Source organism: Aquarana catesbeiana, linkage group LG03 (assembly GCF_042186555.1).
Source record: "Aquarana catesbeiana isolate 2022-GZ linkage group LG03, ASM4218655v1, whole genome shotgun sequence".
NCBI classification, from domain to species: domain Eukaryota; kingdom Metazoa; phylum Chordata; class Amphibia; order Anura; family Ranidae; genus Aquarana; species Aquarana catesbeiana.
This window is the reverse complement of record NC_133326.1, coordinates 23,961,265-23,970,385: the sequence shown is the minus strand read 5'-3', so window position 1 is coordinate 23,970,385 and position 9,121 is coordinate 23,961,265.

Below are 9,121 nucleotides of genomic sequence, written 5' to 3'. Positions count from 1 at the left end.
CATTTTTGGGACCATTGGCATTTATACAGCGATCAGTGCTATAAAAATGCACTGATTACTGTAAAAATGTCACTGGCAGGGAAGAGGTTAACACTAGGTGGCTATCAAGGGGTTAACTGTGCTCCCTGGGAGGTGATTCTAACTAAAGGGGGAGGGGACTGACTAGAGGAAGTGACGGATCGTGGTTCCTAGCTAATAGGAACACACGATCTGTCACTCCTCTCAGAACAGAACACGGAAGTGTGTGTTTACACACACTCGTCCCTGTTCTGTGTCTCGTGCTCGCGATCGCTCATGGCCGGCGGTCACTGCGACCGTCGGCCATGAGCATCGGCACCCCCGCTGTGCAGTGGGCGTGCGCGCCTGCTATCCCGATCCGGCGAGCCGACATATATCTATGACGGTTCGCGGGATTGTGCCGACCTGCCGCCGTAAAATGACGGCGGCTGGTCGGCAAGCGGTTAAAGGATTCCATTCATTTTTTTGTCTCTCATGCACTGGGGCTGTGCCTGCACTGCATGGTTTAACTGCTTGTTTTGTCTAGGGGCACACTGAGAGGTTATAATTGCCTAATCCGCACTCTCCTGCATATAATGTTGGACTGTTCCTGTCGTCTTCACATCCAGAGCCTGTCTATGGGCGTGATGACGTCAGGAACAGTCCATTCACAAGACTGCTAGAGTACGGGGGGGGGGTAGAAGAGGCAGGGACCGATCTTATGCTCAGCGGATATATATATATATATATATATATATATATATACATATCAGTAGAGCAGTGGACGATGTCAGTTGGGTAGAGCAGTGGGCGGTGTCAGTAGTTTATTTTTGTTATTTTTTTTATTATAACTTTTTTCACTTTTCTCTTTTTTGTATTATTTTTTACAATTTTTTCACCATACAGTAAAACCACGGATTGCGAGTAGTGCTGTTTCCGAGCGTTTTGCAATACATGCAATTTATTTTTTTAACTGCTGACTCGATTTGCGAGCGTGGTCTCGCAAGACGAGCAGGATTCAAGCCTCTGGGGTGTGTAGTACCGCATGTGGCCAGAGGTGCGGGGGCGCCGGTGATGCTTGGAGACACGTGGAGACGCTTGGAGATGCTTGGAGACAATCAGAGCACCAATGAGTGTCTCCGAGCGTCTCCAAGTGGTCTCCGAGCGTATCTGAGTTTTTCAGAGTGTCTCAGGCGCCCCCCCCCTGACCTCTGGCCACAAGTGGTACTGCATACACTAGAAGTGACACTGGAACAAATTATCTGAGTTTCCATTGATTCCTATGGGGAAACTTGCTTTAATATATGAGTGCTTTGGATTACAAGCATGCTTCTGGAACGAATTATGCTTGTAATCCAAGGTACTACTGTAATTTATTATTATTATTTTTTTTTACAATTTTTTTTAGGAGACCCATTGGGGGGCTTTGGTGAAATAGCAGGAGTCTAAACAGATGTCTCACTTTTTAAACAGAGAAAGGGACTGAGGACAGGAACTCCCCAGTCCCTTTTTCTGCAGCCAAGCAGCAGGGAGAATATGCGCAGCACAACGTGATTAGGGCCCAGGCACACCTGGCACACCCTGTGTGCACACCTATGCCCTAGACCAGTGATGGCGAACCTTGGCACCCCAGATGTTTTGGAACTACATTCCCCATGATGCTCATGCAGTGGGGTTGAGCATCATGGGAAATGTAGTTCCAAAACATCTGGGGTGCCAAGGTTCACCATCACTGGTCTAGACAAAAACGAGCAGTTAACCCATACAGTGCGGACACTGCATGGGAAAATGAAAAAAATAATTTCTTTAAAGGTGCATTCCTGTTACAGAAAAGTTAACATAGTGGGTTGAACTGTTGCTATTTACATTGTGTATTTTTAACTGTAACGCATTATTTTTGTATAGGAATTACATTACAATCCCATTGGCCTTAACATGTATTGAAAATGCTTTGACCAGCTCATTAAAACAGGTTCGTCAAGTGAAGTCCTGGCGGTGTGTTGGGAATATTAGAACAGGCTGCGAAAAGTTAGGTTAGATGATTTTGTAAAGCGCTGCGCAAACTGTTGGCGCTATATAAATCCTGTATAATAATAATAATAATAATAATGTGGTTTCCTCTGCAAACTCTGTATATTGTTTGTTGGAATGTGGTGACCAATAATATTCAAGTATGGCATTGTTTTTTTCAGGAATTATTATGATGCATTAATATTATATATAATTATAATATTATGATAATAAAAGATTTGATAGGCAGAACTAATGTTGAAATCACCAGTTACTAATAAATGTCTATTTTTTTTTTTCCTGCGATACCTTTTTTCTCTCTTTTTCACGCATTTATTGGTTCACAAAACAGGGCACGTAAGTAGCACTGAGTATGACACATGTAGCTGTGCGTGCTAGTTAATTGGGCCTCTCCAAGTCTCTGGAGTTTCCTTTATTTTCCGCATTTTCTATAAGCATTTGTGTGTTTTTTTAACCTGTACTGCCACCTGCTATAGCAGGGACAATAATACCTAGACTATAGCTTGGCCTGCAGGGAAATATATATATATTTCTCCTTCATAGCTATAGCGATTTCTTTTACATCCTTAAACCCTATAGTCTGCAGTTCTTCTTTTTTTCCTTCTTGTTCCTCCTCTAATGGACTGCTGGTTTTGACAGTTCTCCCTTGTTTGCCAGAGCTGTGTCAGCTTCCGGAGCACCGAGACTCAATCTGCAGTCTGTTGCAGGCTCCGAGGGATATGCAGATGAGGACTTGAATGGCTTGTCACCAGCACAGACTAAAGAAGAGAACAGGATGTGTTTGGAAGTTCAGTCTGCTCATAATCATGCATACAAAGTACCTGTAAAGTGTGCCATCCAATTCCCTCACAGTTCTAATATGTAAGTCTAAATGAATTGTCCACAGCTTTCTTTCCTGAAAAAAGTTTATGAAAGTTGAAGCTGCTAGTTTATGTAATCTTCTGCTAGGGTGGTTTATATTTGCAGTTGACTCAAGTTTTGTTTAAAGCCTAACCCCACGTTTAATGTCCATTTAAATAGTTTGTCGGGAAGTTAGGTCTTGCTTCTGCACAGATTAAAGTGGTTGTAGAAGTTTTATTTATTAATTTTTTTTAAATAACAAACATCTCTATACTTACCTGCTCTGTGCAATGGAATGCATAGTTGCCAACAGTCCCGATTTGCCCAGAATTCAAGGAAATCAGACCTGTGTGCGCATGTCCCGGGCAGAATCCAGAAAACTAGGCATTGTCATGGGCAGGGCCCGGTGGGTCTGATCCCCCATTAAAAAAAAAGCAGCGCTGCTCCACCGTTACTCGGTACGGCATGAGCATAGTCGGATGGTTGGCAAAGGTGTCATCCCGGGCCATCTCTCTCTTTCTCTCTCTCTCTTCTTTTTTCTTTGTTTCTCTCTCCCTCCATCCCTCATTCTTTCTTTCCTTCTCTTTTTTTTCTTCTCTCTTCCTTTGTTTCTCCCTCCCTCCATCTTTCTTTCTCTTTCTTCTCTCTCTCTCTCTCTCTCTCTCTCTCTCTCTCCTTTTTTCGTTCCTTCTCTTTCTCTCCCTCCATCCCTCATTCTTTCTTACCTTCTCTTTTCTTTCCTTCTCTCCTTCTTTCTTTCTCTCTCCCTTCATCTTTCTTTCTCTTTCTTTCTCTCTCCCTCCATCGCTCTTTCTTTCTTTCTCTCTCTCTCTCCTTCCATCCCTTTTTCTTTCTTTCTTTCTTTCTCTCTTTATTTCTCTCTCCCTTCACATTTCTTTCTTTTTATTTCTCTCTCCCTCCATTTCTTTCTTTCCTTCTCTCTTTATTTTTTTCTCTTTCTTTTTTTCTTTCTCTCTCCCTCCATTTTTCTTTCTCTTTCTTTTTCTTTCTCTCTCACTCCATCACTCTTTTGTTTGTTTGTATCTCCCTCTATTTCTTTCTTTCTTTCTTTCTTTCTTTCTTTCTTTCTTTCTTTCTTTCTTTCTTTCTTTCTTTCTTTCTTTCTTTCTTTCTCTTTCTCTTTCTCTCTCCCTCCATCGCTCTTTCTTTATTTTTTTCTTCTCTCTCTCTCTTTCTCCCTCCATTCCTCTATTTTTGTTTGTTTCTTTCTCTCTCCCTCCATCTCTTTTTTTCTCTTTCTTTCTTTCTTTCTTTCTTTCTTTCTTTCTTTCTTTCTTTCTTTCTTTCTTTCTTTCTTTCTTTCTTTCTTTCTTTCTTTCTTTCTTTCTTTCTTTCTTTCTTTCTTTCTCTATCCCTCTTTTGCTTTTTTTCCCCTATATATTACCACATTCTCCACTATGTAAGTCATCTCAGACTCTGTTTAACCACACCCCCTTTAAGCCACGCCAAATATTTAGCGTAATTTAAACTACACCCATTTTTCATCGCGGCTTAATCCACACACAGCATTTTTCCCCTCCTACTACACCAAGCCTACAAATGAATACCCCACCCCCTAATTTAAATAATACCCGCCCACAGAAAAAAACATGTTCTGAAAAATGTTTTGAGATTGTTGGCAAACTATGGGAATGGCACAGAGCGGACCTGAACCTCCTCTTCTCAGGTCCCCAAACTGCGCTCCTGGCTGCTTTATGTCCAGTGCCCCCATGGTAAGCTGCTTCCCATGGGGGCACTTGTGCATGCTCGCTCCTGAACCCCCCTGCTGTGTCCATTGACATTGTATTTAATTACACTCACTGGCCACTTTATTAGGTACACCTGTTCAATTGCTTGGTAACACAAATTGTTAATCAGCCAATCACATGGCAGCAACTCAGTGCATTTTGGCATTTAGATGGGGTGAAAGCGACTTGCTGAAGTTCAAATTGAGCATCAGAATGGGGAAGAAAGGGGATTTAAGTGACTTTGAACGTGGCCTGGTTGTTGGTGCCAGAGGTCAGAGGAGAATGGGCAGACTGGTTAGAGATGATAGAAAGGCAACAGTAACTCAAATAATCACTCCTTACACCCAAGGTATGCAGAATACCATCTCTTAATGCACAACACATTAAACCTTGAAGCAGATGTGCTACAGCAGCAGAAGACCACCCTGGGTGCCACTCCTGTCAGCAAAGAACAGGAAACTGAGGCTACAATTTGCATAGGATCACCAAAATTGGACAATAGAAGATTGGAAAAATGTTGCCTGGTCGGATGAGTCTCGATTTCAGTTGCAACATTCAGATGGTAGAGTCAGAATTCGGCGTAAATAACAAAGCATGGATCCATCCTGTCTTGTATCAAAGGTTCAGGCTGGTGGTGGTGGTGTAATGGTGTGGGGGGGATATTTTCTTGGTATACTTTAGGCTCCTTACTACCAATTGAGCATCGTTTAAACACCACGGCCTACCTGAGTATTGTTGCTGACCATGTCCATTCCTTTATGACTACAGTGTCCCCATCTTCTGATGGCTCCTTCCAGCAGGATAATGCACCATGTCACAAAGCTCCAATCATCTCACCACTGGACAATGAGGTCCCTGTACTCCAATGGTCTCCACACTCACCACATCTCAATTCAATCGAGCTTCTTTGGGATGTGGTGGAACGGGGGCATTCGCATCACGGATGTGCAGCTGACAAATCTGCAGGAACTGTGTGATGCTATCATGTCACTATGGAGCAAAATCTCTGAGGAATGTTTCTAACACCTTGTTGAATCTATGCCTCCAAGAATTAAAGGAGTTGTAAAGTCAGAAGGTTTTCGTATCCTAATGCATTCTATGCATTAAGATAAAAAGCCTTCTGTGTGCAGCTGCCCCAGCACCCCCATAATTACCTGAGCCCCCTCTCTATCCAGCGATGTCTGTGAATGTCTCCGCCGTCAGAGACTCTCCCTCCTGATTGGCTGAGACACTCACCACCTGCCTGACAAAGGGGTCCTGCGCGGCTCTGAAACGCTGCTTTTATCTTTGTGATGTGATCTATTTACAATAAAAAACTTTGGATGGTAATTGAAGATTCCTGGTGTGCTGGCAAACATGAACATTGACTTTGCATCTCTGGTATCCAGCTGGTAATTGTTTTGGCACCCATTATTGATGAGCCTTGTTTCCAGGAAGGTGTGTGATTGGAATATTGATAAGACTGCTGCTGTCCATCAAAGTCAGTCAGCCAATCAGGAGAGAGAGGGGGCGGGGCCCCCTGAATAGACACAGGGAGCTGTGACTTGGCTCGGTTGCTTGCTGTGGGGGCACTCGACTGGAGGGAGGGGCCAGGAGCACAGAAGAGGGATCTGTACAAAACCAACTGCAACAAAGGAGGTAAGTACAGTGGAACCTTGGATTACGAGCATAATCCGTTCCAGGAGAATGCTTGTTATCCAAAGCACTCGCATATCAAAGCGAGTTTCCCCATAGAAGTCAATGGAAATGAAGATAATTTGTTCCTCATTGACTTCTATTGCATGCAATACCGCATGTGGCCAGAGGTGGGGGGGCGCCGGAGATCCTCGGAAATATTCAGGGACAGCTCAGTTGAACTCGGAAACCCTCGGAAAGGCATGGAAACACTCGGGAACTAAGAATTTCCAAACGGCTCCAAACCGCTCCGAGTGTCGCCGGCGCCCCCGCACCTCTGGCCAAATGCAGTACTGCACACCCCATTGGCTTGCATTCTGCTCGTTTTGTGAGACAACAGTCGCAAACTGAGGATTTAAAAAAAAAAAAGTTGCTCATCTTTCAAAACGCTCGTTAACCGCGTTACTCGTAAACCAAGGTTCCACTGTATAACATGTTTGTTATATTTATTGAAAAAAAAAAAACACGAGACTTTACAATCACTTTATGGCAGTTCTGAAGGCAAAAGGGGGTCCAACCCGGTACTAACAAGGTGTATCTAATAAAGTGGCCGGTGAGTGTATATTGTAACTATATTGTCTCCCTTTATTATTATTATTATTATTATTATTATACAGGATTTATATAGCACCCACAGTTTACGCAGCGCTTTACAACATTAGGGCAGACAGTACAATTACAATACAATTCAATACAGGAGGAATCAGAGGGCCCTGCTCATTAGATCTTACAATCTAGGAGGGTGGGTCAAGTTAGGATGGGCGAGGCTCGAGAGAAGTCCTGGAGGCGGATATGGGAGGAGGTGATGAGGGAGCTAGAGAGCAGGAGGTCTTGGAAGGATCGGAGAGGTCGATTAGGTTGGTATTTTGAGACTAGGCTAGTGATGTAGATGGGGGCAGAGTTGTGGATGGCTTTGTAACTTATTGTTAGTACTTTGAATTTAATTCGTTGGGCGAGTGGCAGCCAATGGAGGGATTGGCAGAGAGGGGTAGCAGACACTGAGCAGTTTGCAAGGTGGATGAGTCTGGCAGCAGCATTCATGATGGACTGAAGGGGGGATAGTCTATTTAAAGGTAAGCCAATGAGGAGGAAGTTGCAGTAGTCGAGGCGAGAGATAACCATGGAGTGAATCAGGAGCTTTGTGGTTTCATTGGTTAGAAAGGGACGTAGTTTAGAGATGTTGCGGAGGTTGAGGCGGCAAGCTTTGGAAAGTGATTGGATGTGGGCTGAAAGGAGAGTTCAGAATCCAGGATAACACCTAGTACCCTGACATGTGGGGACGGGTGGATGGTTGTGCCATTGCTCTTGACAGAGAAGTCAGGGGAAGAGGCACGTGGGGGAGGAAATATTATAAGTTCGGTTTTGGACAAGTTGAGTTTGAGGAATTGGTGTGACATCCATACAGATATGTCGGTTAGTAAGTTAGTGATGTGTAAGGAGACTGATGGAGTGAGTTGAGGGGTGGAGAGATAGATTTGTGTGTCGTCAGCGTAGAAATGATATTGAAAGCCGTGAGAGGCTATCAGCTGACCCAGGGAAGAGGTGTAGATTGAAAATAAAAGAGTTTCAAGAACAGAACCTTGGGGGACCCCAACAGAGAAGGGAAGAGGAGTGGAGGAAGTAGAATTGTAAGTGACACTGAAGGTGCGTTGGGATAGGTAGGATGAGAGCCACTGAAGAGCACAGTCATGGAGACCGAGGGAGTAAAGTTTTTTGAGGAGGAGGGGGTGGTCAACCGTGTCAAAGGCAGCTGAAAGGTCCAGAAGTAGGGGTACAGAATAGTGTCCGTTGGTTTTTGCAGTTAGTAAGTCATTTGTGAGTTTTAAAAGAGCAGTTTCTGTGGAGTGTTGACGGCGAAATCCAGATTGAAGGGGATCAAGAAGGTTGTTCTTAATGAGGTGGTCACTCAGTTGGTTGTAAACCAGGCGTTCAAGGAGTTTATGATATAAAGCTCTGCACAAACTGTTGGTACGATATAAATGCTGTATAGTAAAACCTTGCATTGCGAGCATAATCCATTCTGGAAACATGCTTGTAATCCAAAGCACTTGTATATCAAAGTGAATCTCCCCATAAGAAATAATAAATCTCAATATGATAGGTTGTGTAACCATAAAATGTCCATCCACAAATGGAAGCCTCCACAAGGGGATTAGAAGCAAAATCCAGCAGGAGCTCCAGAGTATAAAAGAGAAGAGAGGTGCCTCCAAGTGTAGCAATATGGTTACATTTAATGAAGGCACAACATTTAGCAACTCACATGGTTGATGATTAAAAGGGGCACGTCTAAATATGAAGGCATCTGGGGTAAAGCGGTTCACATAGATCATCCTCCGCACCGCCGGCTCTCACCGCTGTCAGTCTGCAATCGTGACCGGAAGACTACCCTGCAGTAGAGCAATCTATAAACGAGGCTTGAAGCACTCGTGGAGCGGAGCGTGGAAGGGACGAAGTCAATGGCAGTGCGGAGGATGGTCTGTGGACAGCTTTACCCCGGATGCCTGCATACTTAATTGTGCCTGTTTTAATCATCAATCATGTGAGTTGCTAAATGTTGTACCTTCATTAAATGTAACCAAATTGCTACACTTATGCCCTGTACACACGACCGGTTTTGCCATCGGAATAAACTCTGCAGGTTTTTCCGACGGAATTCCGCTGAAACTGTCTTGTATACACGCGGTCACACCAAATTCCGACCTTCCAGAACGCAGTGACGTACAACGCGTACGACGGGACTATAAAACGGAAGTTCAATAGCCAGTAGCAGGGCCGATCCTAGGGTCACCGGCGCCTAGGTGCAGAAATATTTCTGGCGCCCCCACATGGGC